This window comes from Leuciscus leuciscus, assembly GCF_965113295.1.
Source record: "Leuciscus leuciscus genome assembly, chromosome: 8".
NCBI classification, from domain to species: domain Eukaryota; kingdom Metazoa; phylum Chordata; class Actinopteri; order Cypriniformes; family Leuciscidae; genus Leuciscus; species Leuciscus leuciscus.
This window is the reverse complement of record NC_138732.1, coordinates 20,545,772-20,561,191: the sequence shown is the minus strand read 5'-3', so window position 1 is coordinate 20,561,191 and position 15,420 is coordinate 20,545,772. Positions and strand designations below refer to the sequence as shown.

The following is a 15,420-nucleotide window of genomic DNA, read 5'->3' as shown; positions in this document are numbered from 1 at the left end:
GGAAATGTTATATAAAATGCAGCAGTGTCTAATTCTGTGAGTGAGCACATTAGTTATCGCAGTTGAAAACCAAAGAGCGCCTCTTCATCTTAAAATGTTGTATAATTGCTCTTCTCCATGCATTGCAAGAATACTGTCCCGACCAAGCCTTGATTCCTGCTCTAATTGCATTTTAAATGACATATACTGTATATATTTGGAACAAAGCAAGTGATATACAGGTCTGAAAATGCCCTTAATGGCTCTCAAACATGAAAATACACTTTCCAAAATATATCAATTAAATAATTACATTAATATTAAATGTATAATTTTCCATTTTAATATTAGTAATTACGTGTAATTAATTTTAATATTACATTACATATTTACATATTACATATACTATTTAGACTATATATTATAATTTATTTGAGTCAAAAGTACTTAGAAATTCTATAAGTAACTATACTATACTATCTAGAACTATACTCGTTCTGTACTATAACTACAAGTAACTGTGCAACTAAATGTCAACTAGCAGTCATTAAATTATTCGTGGACTGTCTGCTTAATATCTGCTAAAACTTTATTTTGATGATTCCCCAACAGACATTCTACTGACTAAATGTAACTTGTCAACTTATTCTACTAAACTGAACCCCAACACCTAACAGTTTACTAACACTCTAGTAATTCTGTAATGGAGTTAGTTGACATGTAATTGCAAAGTTACTTAGTAGAATGTCTCAAGTGGACCATCGAAATAAAGTGTAACCCAAATAAATGATTTTCTTTTGATATTTCTATTCATTACAGAATCCTGAAAAATATGAATCACGGTTTCCACAACAACATTAAGTAGCAAAACCATTTCCAACATTGATACTAATAAGAAATGTTTCTTGAGCACCAAAGCAGCATATTATAATGATTTCTGAAGGATTATGTGAAACTGAAGAATGGAGTAATTTTAATATACAGTATATTATTTTAATTTGCAATCATACTTCACAATATTAATATATTCACTGTAAATGCAGCCTTGATGAGCATTTAGAAAAAATGATCTTACCTGACACAGTTACTCAACTGTTCTGTTTACAAATTTGAAGACGGCTTGTGACGAAGGCTTATGACTACTAGATAAGTTCTGCCACAAGAACTAGGTGCAACTGAATTAAGTACTAAGTTAGTTACTAAGCCCTTAGTGTGAACTTTACAAAATAGCTAGTGCAACTCTAACCATGAACCAGCTAATCAAGGTCTTCAGGATTACTAGAAATTTCCAAACAGGTGTGCTGGAGAAGGTTGGAGCTGAACAGAAAGGTGGTTCTCCAGGAGCAAGTTTAGACACCCCTGATCTAAGGCATCAAATCTATTCATTGACGCTCTTAAAATTTTACTGATGCAGAGAGGTCAATGAAACTGAAATGAAAAGCCCTTGGATACGCAATAATCCACAGAATCTCTTCCTCACAGAGACACGCACAATCCTAATCCCTGAAAGACGATAAAAAGTGAGAAAAAAGGAAAATAGAATTAAAGCTTCCTCTCTAGATGAAAACCACAATGTCCTTTTAAAACAACAAGGGTGCTTTTCAAGAGCCTTATAGCTTTAAAAAGCGTTCATTCATCCGTGCAGGATGCTGTGAGAGAGATTCTGAGATTTTCTGAAAACAGAGCACAAAGAGACGAGACATAATCAGTAGCATCTGAAAGCTCTCTGTGAAGCCTTATCAGTACGCAGGCAAAGAGGGATTGCAACCGAACCCACCCAGGCAACCGGGGAGACCAGAGACGAGAGGCTGAGGGGATTTAGGAGCATGTGGAGAGGAAAAATAAAGGCTAGAGGGAGGGAGAAAGACATATGAGTGAAAGAGAGGAAAAAGTGCCTTGAGTTCTTCATCCAGAGAGGGTGAAGGTGATTGAGAGGAGGGGAGTCTGTAATTAGACCTTTAGTCTGCAGAGCTGTGATATAAGCATGCTGCCGAGCAGACTGTTCACAGCCACATACGTGAAGAGCTCCATCCATCTCTCCCAGGGAGTCCGGCTCTCAGGGGCACGGGATATTACATCAGCACAACATGCTGGAAGAGTTTATGGATTGCACTGATTGAGATGAGATAGAGCACTATATTACAGCAGTTAAGTCTCAAGGTGCTTTTAGACAACCGGACATTCACTCTCACTGGTAATGCTCAGAATTACATACTATCGTAATACTCATACTATACCTGTAGTATACAGTATGCACAGTGTACACAGCATGAAAATGTTTGTTTGCATGGGATATAACCAGATAACCCAAAAAAAAAAAAAAGTATACACGGCAACAGAGCATAGTTTGCAGATACTGTTTGCGACAATGCAATGTGCTCCATTTTTTATTTACTGGGTGATGAACCGGACATAATATCAACCACAACTTTTACTAACTCTTTGTTTTTTTGTCAATTTAGATGTACATTTTTCATAAAAAGCACATAAATCATATTTACTTTTGAGATGGCAACTGACTACATTTGACTTGATAACCTCTATTAGTATAGAGTATCTAACCATAAACATTTTATACAATAGTATGCTACACATTAGTCATATGACCTCATTAGAGAGTAGAATCCAGATATATTCATCTCAGTAATATACAAATTTATTTTGCATGTTTAATCCCATTTTGCGTAAAGAATGTAACCTTTTGGCAGTCTGATCAAATGATGAGTCAAGACGGAGGTTAAATATCTCAGTTAATATTGCCTCAAGTTCATTTGTCTCACTGAAAATGGAAGGTCAAGTGGAGCGCATTGCATTGTGGGATACAGCATCTCACGCTGTGCACGCAGCACATTTTGGCAAATGCAGCAAGTCACCCGAGTATTTAATAGCCTACAGACACACATTTACATACTGTGCACAGCATACATATTGCATACTGCAACACCAGGAGTAGTATGGCATTTTGAACATTCCCATTGAGGCATACAACAGCAAAGCGGCTTAGAGATCAGCCGGCATACACATACACATACACAGTCAATGAATGATGCCGGGGTGTGTTTGGCTGAGATTTATCATACCAGGGTGAGTAATGTGGTGTTTAGGGAGACAGTGTCTAGTGCTCAATGCTGATGTTAGCAGTAATGCAGCGTCGCGGGGACAGAAGCGAGCGTTTCTGTGGCTCACTGTAAGTTTGGGCTGTGAGTTTACCCGCCTAGCAGACACCACACAACACACACATACACACTTCTCTCTGTGATCAACGAGCTCTCAGATGCACTGAATGCCAAACAGGACGCTCAGGGAGACACTCTCGCATGTTAAAGAATAACAACAGACACACATACAGAATGTCACACGCACGTCAATTCATATGCAAACACATTCATCACAGCACACCAACTCATGCTGTTTGCAAAAGCACCAGCATAAGTATCACAGTCATGTCAGACAACAGTATTTATATTTATGAACAAACAGTGACACACACTCAAGATGAAATGTAAAGAGAAATCACAATGACATTTGTGATTAAACCAGGTTATCTATCTTAACTCCAACTCTGTTTTATATATGAAGAGTTCAGATGCAAAAGCCTCTAAGTGCCATCTGAAATTTTCTTCTAGAATGATCATTTTTATCAAGCTCGTATATTTAAGTTCAGTAATTTTACTTAAATGGCAATGCAAATTACCTATTAATTGTCATTTAAGTGAAACTACTGAACTTAAATATACGAGCTTGATAAAAATGATCATTCTAGAAGAAAATTTCAGATGGCACTTAGAGGCTTTTGCATCTGAACTCTTCATATATAAAACAGAGTTGGAGTTAAGATAGAGATCCAGACCAAAACCTAGCCCTAAGACTTGGTTTTTCAAGAACCAGGAGGTTTATTTTACTTAATAGAGTTAATTTTAAACACCAAGACTAGGGCATCATGACCTTGGCCAAAATTGGGTAATTTCCTGTAATTATTCATTTTTAATTAATATAATTTACATTAAAATAACTTTTTTGTGTAGCATGCCATATTCTTTATGTAGGCTAAAACTAACTAAACTGCTGTTTTATACATCAGTAAATCAAGACAGTGGAAAAATATTCAATTTTATATTGGCCCTCTTAGGAGCATGAAAACAAAACCAATTGTTTAAATCTTGAATAATTATACACAGAAAGCAAGCATCGTGACAATATTAGAACACCCCATTATTACTGAATCTGTCACTCAATGCAACTTTCACTCGACTGTTTGAGCGTGTGTGTGCCACCGCTGACAACAACTCAGAAGTGTTTATTCCCTTTTTATCCACTGTTATAAAATATGCATTTGTGGATGAGACCACTTACTCATTAGGATTGGTTGTTGTAACTAAATTGCATTACATTACAATGAAATGAAATGAAATGGAAATGCTTAATGCTGTCATTATTAGCTTTAGTATGATGTTATGGACTGTTTTCTTGTCTGTGACCACAAGTTAAGACCCAAATCCAGATCAGATTAGAGAGTCAGACCTACACCAAAGCCACATTTTAGTGTTCTTAAAAAGCCTCAAAACCAAGACCAGACTAAGTCTATAAAAATGCAGCACTAAAACACCATAACCCATCAAATGCATACAGTCACACAATTTCACTTTTAATCATGCATACACAAAGGCTATATCCTGCAGCTTTGTGTTACTAATGTCTTGAGGTGTCTGCTCCCAAGCCACCAAGAGCAAAAGATGGAGAACGAGAGAGAGCTCTGCTTCTTTCCTCTCTACTTCATCAATCTCTCTGAAAGCCTCGTGTAAGGCAGACAAAAGCCGCTGTATCACTTACAAAGCCATAGTGAGCTTAAACAGTGGGAGAGAGTGTCTCGCTCTCTTAATGCAATGCTGTATTTGAGCAGAGGGGTCATACAGATCACTGTTGAATTCAGTCTGCTCTTGTTTCCTGTGTCTGATCTGGGCTATGGGTCCACGGGCAGGTCTAGTATCAGGTGTCCTCTAATGGGTGAGCACAAATGTCTTACAAAATACAGAGCACTGGTGAATATGGTGGTTGCGTTTGCTAGATCGGTCTAGTAGAAGCCTGACAGCAAATCACCACTGGATGAGGATGCCGTTTGACCAGGAGTTTCTTATCAAAGTTATAAGCTCAAGGAGATGTTCACTGTTGAGTAAGTATGGTGGACTCGTTTCTAAATCCAACTTCAAGTGGTTCCATCATTTCATCTGATGCTTGAATCTGCTCCAACTAATAAAATATGCTTTGTATCTTAAAATATAACCACCATAATAATACACATGCATTGAAATGTGTTTTTGTAGAAACAATTTTCATGGTGCAAAGGACCTTAGGTTGATTTTACTCCAAACCATCCCTTTAATTTGAGTACAATATAAAATTTAACTAAAAATGATATGGTAATTCAGACTGTTTATTTCCAAAATATCATATTATTGAATTTAAAAACTTGTTACCAGTATCTGCAAAATCCACTTTTGGTTGACATTTACCAAAGGGGAAATCCAGTTGCTTGTGTCCTGCTTTTTATATCACTAAACATACATGACATTGACAAAGGATGAAGCTGCGTTTTATTTTTACATATGAATCACGTCTGTTCTCTTTTCTAAAGAGAAAATATATATATCCTTTCAGCTCACAAACTAAGTACCTCTTCAATCATGGTTAAGAGTTTAGATAAGAGTTACTCTGCACTAGGATGTTTCACAGGTATCTGATTTCCAACCACTCAGGTGATTTATCATTAATGCCAATGGATGTGTAACCAAGGAGCTCTGATGGTGCTATATTTATGATCCAACAGATAGATGAACGCCAGCCAAATCCATTCAGTCATAGTGTAAGGAGTATGCATCAACAAGGGCAGAGTGAGTTATGACATCGCAGGAGGCCAAAATTATGAGTGCAAAGTAATTAAGAAACTCATAAATATGTATGATATTACAGTTAAATCACTGTATGATTTGTGAGCTGGTGAGAATCTCAAACACTTACTAGGGATGCACCAATAATGATACTGCGCTAGTGTACTCGTAAAAATACTCCGATACCAACAACCGATGACGATGATACCACACAGTACAGTACCGTTACAAACTTGTCTTCGAACTGTTGGGGAGTTGCCGTTGGTTACTCCATGTATTCAGGCAAGATCGTAAACTGATAAGCTTAGCAGTGACTACAGATGCGGTGGGGACTCTAATGAAAATGAAGTAAATCGTCATATGACGGATTTAATTGTTTGTGATATCCTGACTGGGTTAAATAGGCTCAAAATATTTATGAATGAAATGGTGTGATAAATGTGGTGATTATTCACGAAATGTTAAATGTTTTATTTCATGTTTACATTTAAAATTGTGCACAATCTAGTTGAATAGATCATTTAAAATGTGTTAAGCATTTCATTTTTTTTTTCTCTCTTTAAAAGTCGAAGTATAATGTTAGAAGTAGAAGTTGATTAAGCTCACAAGTTGATGAAAGACACAATGTCATTGCTGGGGGCTTGTGGGGAAACCTTAAGTCCTGTAGAAGAATATTTAATAGGGAAAACAGATGAGAAACTCATTGCCATGCAAAAAAACTCACTCTAGTTCTCGCGAACGACATCTTACAGAGAAGGGTAAACAAATGCGTGGAAGAGGAAGCGAAAAAACATTGAGGCGTTTTTTAGAGCTTATGAATCCTGGAAGAAGGTGGCAAGAGCTAGGAAAGGACTTAAGGGATTCTGTGTAAAAGATGACCTTGATAATATAAATCAAAATATTCAAGGTGGAAATGACTATGTAAATCAAGCTTATGAAGTTCTTCAGCGCAATTCTCTTAATACTTTAGATATTGTGCAAAAAATGGATGCTTGTAATACACTAACTACAGAAATATGTGATCTTGTCTGTAAACGATTTGAAGTTGGCCTAGATCAAAGGACTTTTAAATCTATTTTTGGCAATACAAATACAGAAAGCATCATGTCCGAGAAACTAGACAACCCATCAGTTATTAGTTCTAAAGCCTCTACTAAAGCTTCTAGCAAGAGAGTAGACGCAGAAGCAGATTTTGCAGCTAAATTGGAACAAGCAAAGTCTATGCAAGAGATACAAGCTCAGACGGCTAAACTCAGTAAGCTTGAAAGTGAATGGAAACTTCATGAGTCACAGATGACGGCAGAAATGAAACGAAAACGAGCTGAAATTGAGCTGAATTTGGAAGAGGAGAGAACAAAGTTAAGAATGATGCAAGTGGATATGGATGTTAAGGTGGCTGCAGCCTGGGTTCGAACATATAACCAAACTGAAGATAATGTAATGGGAGAACCAAATGCATCTACTTTTGCTGCTGGAATAACTTCAGATGTGAATTTAAATGATCATACAACAATGGCATTACCTCAGTCACACATGACATCTCAGAACTTACCAGATAATTTAGCTGAAGCAAATGCAAGCTCATTAAGTATAAATCGCCTGCCTGTTCCTGAACTAATTGTGTTTGCCGGCAATCCATTGAAGTTTGTAGATTTTAAGATGTCATTTACAGCTTTGATTGACAGGAAACCTATCCCTGTTAGTGAAAAGATGCTGTATTTGAAGAGCTATCTTACAGGAGAAGCACGTAAAGCTTTGGAGGGATTCTTTTATCGGAGCGCCGAGGATACATATCACGGTGCCTGGGCAGTTTTGAAGGACCGGTATGGAAATCCATTTGTTGTGCAGAAAGCATATCGAGACAAGCTTATGAAATGGCCTATGATTGGTTAAAATAATTTTTTGGCATTTAGAGATTTTGTAGACTTCTTAAAGAGCTGTGCAGAGGCTATGCCACACGTTAAAGGATTGGCCATTTTAAATGATAGTGAAGAAAATCATAAGCTGTTGAAAAAATTACCAGACTGGGCTATATGCAAATGGAGTAGAATTGTTGTAGCAGAACTTGATAAATCCGAAGAATACCCAACCTTTGAATGTTTTGCCGGGTTTGCTCAGAAGGAAGCCTGTATAGCTTGTAATCCCATCACTGCTTCTCTTTAATTGAGCTCTAGATCAGTAGATGAGAAGCTGCCTAAAAGAGCAAAGGCTTTTAGTACTAGTGCCCAAACAAAACATCATACATCGAAGAAAAGTCTCACTGTTTCTAAGCCAAAATTGCCATGTCTTGTTTGCAAAGAAGAGCTTCATGGCATTGCGAAGTGCCCAGCCTTCGCTTCCAAGTCAATGGGAGTTAAAGGTCATATAAACATCAAAATCATTTGTGCTTTGGATGTTTGCGGAAAGGACATGCTACTAAAGACTGCAGAACATGGCACATTTGTGGAATGTGTGGCCTACGCCATCCAAACTGTTTGCATGAGAAGAGAGAGAGAGGAGGTTTGGGGAAGTAGTGAACGGAGCTCCACAGGAGAAATTGTCCAGGAAGTCCACAGGGTCTTGTCTCATGCGCTAATTCATAAAGCTCCTGCCACCTCTAACATTGTCCCTGTTTTCCTGTTGCCTGTAAATGAACCTCAGAAAGAAATTCTTACATATGCTCTTCTTGAAACGCAAAGTGATTCAAGCTTTGTTTTGGAAGAACTTGTGCGAGAGCTGAATGTAAATACTCAACCTTTGCAAATTAAGCTAAGTACATTGACTGCCACAGATACAATAGTTAGTCAAAGTGTGCGTGGGATTTAAGGTTTTCATTCCAAAAAACGTATTATGTTGCAGCAAAAATATACACGTGACTTCATTCCTGTTGACATATCTTGTATACCAACTAGAGCTACAGCTCTGCAATGGTCTCATCTTAAATATTTTGCAAATAAATTGCCATCACTTCAAGATTGTAATGTGTGAATGCTAATTGGATATAATTGTCCTCAAGCTTTGGCTCGTCTTGAAGTTGTAATAGGTGGAATGAGCCATTTGTACAGAAGACTGAGCTGGGATGGAGTATAATAGGAGCGGTCAGTCTTCACCTGGACAGGCAAGGAGCTCAAATATTTGTGACAAAGTTGCAGTGAAAGAAATGCCAGTTCCATCAGCTGCAGATATTTTGAGAGTTCTGGAGTTGGACTTCAGTGAAAGGAATTCTGAAGGTAAATATTTCTCCCAAGAGGATTTGCGTTTTATACAGCTCCTTAGAGAGGGTATTCATCAGAAGGAGAATAGTCATCTTGAAATGCCTCTACCATTTAAAAACTGTAGTTCTCCCACTTTGCCAAACAATAAGAAGTTGGCCATTATTCGCTTGCAGCATCTGAAGAGGAAGTTGAGAGCAAACCGCCAGCTTACGACTTCATAAGTTCAATTCAAACGAGAGTGAAGTTCTTTGCTGTGTGAATCCGTCTGAAAGGGCAACAAGTGTAGAACCTCTTGATCTTAATCCAGATTCAGCCCTCGTGGAATATGCTCAGGGACAACTTCAGTTTCAATATAAATTTGAAAGATAAGCCTGATACACACCGTGGCATCCTGTCAGTCATAGCTTCTTTGTACGATCCTTTGGAGTTTGTGGCTCCATTCATTTTGAGTGTAAAGAGTATTTTGCAGGAGTTGTGCTGCAGAAGTATTGGATGGGATGAATTACTTCCTGAAGATTTGTACCCATGGTGGAAGGAATGGAAGATGGATCTTCAAAGATTGAGAGAAATCTCAATTCCAAGTTGTTATCATCCACAAGATTTTGGCAAGAGTGTGAGAATAGAACTGCATCACTTTTCAGACGCCAGCAGTATAGGATATGGTGCATGCTCTTACCTGAGATACAAGAACGACAAAAATAGAGTCCATTGCAGTCTCATCAAGGCTAAGGCTAGAGTTGCTCCATCAAAGGTCACAAGTATTCCTTGTTTGGAACTTTCTGCTGATGTGACTGCAGTCAGATTGAGTGTTCTGCTGAAATCAGAGCTCCATATTAAGATTGATGAAGAGTTCTTTTGGACAGATTCTCAAGTTGTTCTCGCATATATCAATAATGAAGCGCAAAGGTTTCATGTGTTCATGGCAAACCGAGTCCAGTTGATCAGAGAGAACACCAATGGAAACCAGTGGCTTTATGCTGATACGACAAAAAACCCAGCTGACTATGCCTCTAGGGGACTTTGTGCATCTGATATCTTGTCAACAAACTGGTTGTCAGGTCCCGAATTCTTGTGGAAGGAAGAAGTCTATGAGGAATTCATTCCAACCAATTAATTACTGGTTGGTGATCCAGAGGTTAAAGCGGCTAAGGTTCTTGTTATAAGAAGAAATGACCATGCAGAAATGCTTGATTGTCTTTCAAGGTTTTCATCTTGGACAACACTTCTTAAGGTAGTCGCAAAGTCTTGATGTTGTGACTGCCAAGGAGCGTGAGAGTGCTGCTAAGGCAGTAATAAAGCTTGTCCAACAGCAGGCATTCAGGCAAGAGATAAAGGTGCTTCAAGCGGAAGGAAGTCTTCCCCGTTCTAATCCTCTTTTCAACCTTGATCCAATTTTGAGAGAGGGTATACTTTGTGTCGGTGGAAGACTTAAGCATTCATCTCTCAGTGAAGAATTTAAGTATCCGTTCATTCTGCCAAATGATAGCCATATCACTCAGCTTATTTTGCTACATTACCATTCTCAAATATGCCATCAAGGTAGAAGCCAAACTCAGATGGAGCTTAGAGCAAATGGCTTTTGGATTATTGGCTGTAGCAAGTTGGTTGCTAAGTTGATAAACAGTTGTTTAAAAAGAGCGAGTGGAAGCATCCGCTCCATTTACGTATTGTGGAATGGATTGTTTCAGACCATTTATTGTTAAAAAAGAGTCGTAAAGAGTACAAGAGGTACGTTCTGATATTTACCTGTTTTTATTCGCGAGCTGTCCATCTGGAAATGTTAGAAGATCTTTCCACAGACTCTTTTATTACTGCCTTGCAATGCTTTATTAGCCTAAGAGGAGCTGTGTGCCAACTCTATTGTGATCAAGGCAGGAGTTTCGTCGGAGCCAGGAATGAATTAAAGGAAGCACTTAAACAGTGTGATGGCCATGCTTTGCAGATATTCTTGGCTGAGAAGCAGTGTGAGTTTGTTTTTAACTCTCCGTCAGTAAGCCATGCTGGCGGTGTTTGGGAGCGCCAAATACGTACCATCCGAAATGTATTGAATGTTACTTTGGCTCAAAGCTTGGGAAGACTTGATGATGCCTCTCTCAAAATGCTCCTTTATGAGGCCATGTCCATCGTTAACAACCATCCTCTAACAGTAGATGGAATAAATGATCCTAATTGCCTTGAGCCTAAACACCCAATCATCTGATTCAAATGATGTCAAAGGTTGCCAATCTGATTGAACAATTTTGGGGTTGGTGGAAGAAAGAGTATCTTCTGAACATATCCATGTGGCGGAAGTGGCATAAGGTACAGCGTAATCTCAAGGTGGATGATGTAGTTATGATAAAGGTAGACCTCCTTCAGAGAAATCAATGGCAGCTGGGACGAATAGTGGAAACAACTGTGGAAAGTGATGGTTTAGTGCGAAGAGTGAAAGTGCGAGTTGGTGAATGGAGTTTATTTGGAAAGCAACTTAAATCTTAAATCATAGAAAGACCCGTTCAAAAGTTGGTGCTCCTGCTTGAAAGTGAAAGATGATTGGTGGGAGTGATTTGTCAAGATTGGTGGGAGTGTAAGCGACCATTTAAAAGGCTGTATTTACGTTCCTAAAACAAACAAAAAAGCTATGGATTGGGTTATGAAACAATTTGATAAACTTTTGTATCTTGAATGTCCTCGATGTACCTTGTGTGTGTGTATATAAATTGTAATCGGAATTTCGCAAACACTTGTGCTGAAATTGTCTTTTCTTGAACACCGTAGTGATCAGGTTGCATAGTAAGCTTAATAAAAACACGGGCGGACATGAATGTTGGACTCTGATTGTTGAGCCTATGTTGTTTTAATGTGGATTTTATGCTTTGCATCATTTGAAGTGAACTTGACGCATGTCTGATGTTGACGAAAGGATTATCATATTTGATTTGCACTCTTTGGGGAGCGTAGCGCGGTATGTTGATTGTAATTAAAGAAATGAATGTATGAATGAATGTTTGTTGCACAATTTTTTCATGCTTAACTAAGCCTGCTAAAATGTATTGTATGAGTTTCCGTTACTTTCACTGTTCTTATTGCTCTTATTTAGAGCTGCTCCAGCCGGGCTCAGTGCTAAGGATTGGGTCAGTTATTCAGATGTTTAGATACCAGTGAAATATCACAATTCTCTATTACGATTTTGATACTAGAGCAAAAAACTACAAGCCTAATTAAAAACATTATTAAAGTAAGCAGTCAGTAATAAATAAGATAACAAATAATCCAATCACAAATAGCACGAATAAATACAATAGAACAAAGATAAAAATAAAAGAAAAAGTGTTTTTTGGGGGTTTTCAGGTAGGCCTAAGTCTAACAGTTCAGGTTCATACACTGCATATTCATCACTGTATAAATTAAATATAGTTGGATCTTCATAAAGTTACAAAAGTTATTCAGTCAAGAGCAGCGAGTGATTTCTTTGTCCTTTGTTTGATTAAAATTAAAACAAAACAGCAGGTTTATTAGGCTGCTGTCCCTTTAAGACCGAATGCAGGGGACCAATACTGTCTACGTTCACTTGAGATATAACCGACTAGGATTTACTAGGATACTCACCAACACACAAGATGTGCATTTTTACATAATTTTGCACAAGATGTGAAAGAGAATTCAATTCATTAACACTGAGACACGGTTTTCGAGTCGTGCACTTGGGATGATTGCGTTCATTAAACTTCTTTACATGCAAACATCCTTTAATAGTGTAGGGAACCACTCGTTATACAGTACATAAATCACATAATAATTCATGTTTTACTTTTTAGTTTTAATGAATACAATTTTTTAACAAAGTTTTAATCCAAATGACACGTGTGCTGTGTGAACGATCAGCAATCAAGAGCATGCAACAAAAGCTCTTTAATATTCCACTAATTAGATACATTTTCGTCATTGACAGACTTCTTTTTTATCCCCATTATCTGTTGTCTGTGTTTCTTTTTCTGGACACAAACATTGTACACACTGCGTGGTATCGGTTGTTGGTATTGGAGCATTTTAATGAGTACAAGTACACAAGAGCAGTATCGGGCCAAATACAGCGATTCCCAACTATAAAGTAAATGTAGCAAATTAATAGAATGTTAAACAAATGAAATATTTATGCCTATATAGCTGGTGTGCGTGAGCTTTTAAGCTGATAAACACACTGAGTGGATTGAGTTCGCAGCAGCACAGACGCAAAAGCTTGTCGAGCGCATCCCTTTTTCACAGACATTGCTGGAAAGTTTGTAGTTCGGTTGGATATGTCATTAGCAAATAAAGTAAAACAAGGCACATATTACTAATGGTAACTGAGGGTAAAGAGAGAGAGCGAGAGATCACACTTCTACAGGTTTCCATCTCTTCCAAATTACAGTAGATAGCAGTGATTGCAGCATAAACTCGTTGTTTTGGTTCAGGAGGAACTATAAAAGGTGGTTGCTGTTTTGGTTGCGGTGCTCTGTGACTGACGTCTGTCTAACTCTGTATGGCATGAAACACGCTGATGAAGTGTGATGTCTGCATGAGCAGGGTGCGCGGAGGTACCATTGCATTCAGACCAAATGATTGGGCGGATTTTATAGTCCTACGCCTTCCACAGACAATAATATACATAGTAAATGCATTTAGACCACTTAACTTAGTGATTGCTATTAAGAGGTGAAGAGACTTTCAACCAGCATAACAAAAATGTTTCTGGAACAAATCACCTACCCTGCCTTTAAGTGAACGTAAACAGTTGAGAAATAAAACGCATGTGTAACAGTAGGCTATATATTGGATCTTTACATTCGGTCTTAAAGGGACAGCAGCTTAATAAACTTGCTGATGTGTTTTTAATATTAATCAAAGTCTATGCAGTGTTATTTCACATTTGATTACTTTATTCAAATTCTGTCTTCTTTGTTCGATTGTATTTACGTGTGCTATTTATAATTGTATTATTTGTTCTTATTTACTTGTTTTTAATAATGTTTTAAATTTACATTAATTAGGCTGGTAGTGTTTGCTGTGGTATCAAAATTGTAATAGAGAATTGTGATATTTCACTGGTATCTAAACATTTGAACCACTGACCCAACCAGGCCAGTAGAAAAAAAAATCCTTAGCCCTGAGCCCTGCTGAAGCAGCTCTAAATATGCCCTGTGCGAAAGAAAAAATATGATAGAGCAATAGAATGAACAGTGAAAGTAAAGGAACCATGTACAATACATTTTAACAGGCATAATTAAGAAGGAAATATATATTTGCTTAACAAATTAAACCAATGAATATGATTTCATATGTTAAGCTTGTTTACCTTAACCATTTTTGATTGTGTTTGTTATGGTAGTTGCCCTTGTGTGTTAATAGCACCTCATTACCACTGCCATAAAGGCAGTATCGTTCTTCTACAAGATCATAAAGCCATGGAAGCACAAGGTGTTCACAAGGTTCACGGGAAACTGCCATCAAGACACTGACCGCATGACCCACACTTCAGGACCAGTGGATGTCACATTTTCCATGTGTAAGAATGAACATCTTGAGGCAGGAAGTCAAAATGCACTGTTCCAGCTCCACTTTCTGCAGACCCTACAGGTATCAAAGCAGTCAGTTTGAAAGGTGAACATTTATAGAAGAGTATTAATTTAGATTAGACTTTAATCAATACATCAATCCAGCGAGCGCTTGCTCTAAACCAGTTGCGTGTTCTGACATATGCAGGGCCGCTGCAGTAATTCAAGCTGCTCAGAGGCGTAGTTCGGACATCCATCAGAGGCTCATACACTCATTATCCCCGCCAGGCGCAGATCATCAATAAATTAGCCATGCAACGAGCCCAATCAATTTCCCTGATGGAGTGTCACCTCTAGACGCCGGGGAGAGTGATGGGGGAGAAAGCAGTGGCACCTGGCCCCTCCCCCGCCGGACCGCCAAGGAGCTTGGAACCATCAACACTAATAAAGTCTCTATCTGCCAGATGTAAAGCACGCTTCATACATCACCCGTAAGTTATATGCATTTGGAATGGCTCCATTGATTAGGGCCAAGTTTGTTTGCCCAGACGAAGGATGAGGGAGCGTGCGATAACTCAGAGTGCCCTCGTAACTCGAGCGCCACACCTGCAGAGAGGTTTCAAATGGGTGGTCAGGGTCTGGATGCCAGGGGGTGATGAAGTAGCGTGCGGGAAGCTGCAAAAGTGCAATGGTGGAGTGGTAAGAGGAGGATAATATTTCCTGTAAGGGAGGAGAAGGATTTCTGGTAAGGTCCCGATAGTATCGCTCCGGCCACGGGCTGGACGGCATTGGGTTACCAACACACTCACTCTTTTCCGCCTCTCTCTCCACTCCTCAACCATTTTCATT

General features: G+C 38.4%; 1 protein-coding gene across 1 annotated transcript in view; it reads right to left on the bottom strand.

The window, feature by feature from the left end:
* gpc3 (glypican 3) overlaps window positions 1-15,420 on the bottom strand; it is a 149,780-nt gene that overhangs the window by 77,898 nt on the left and 56,462 nt on the right. The window lies entirely within an intron of this gene.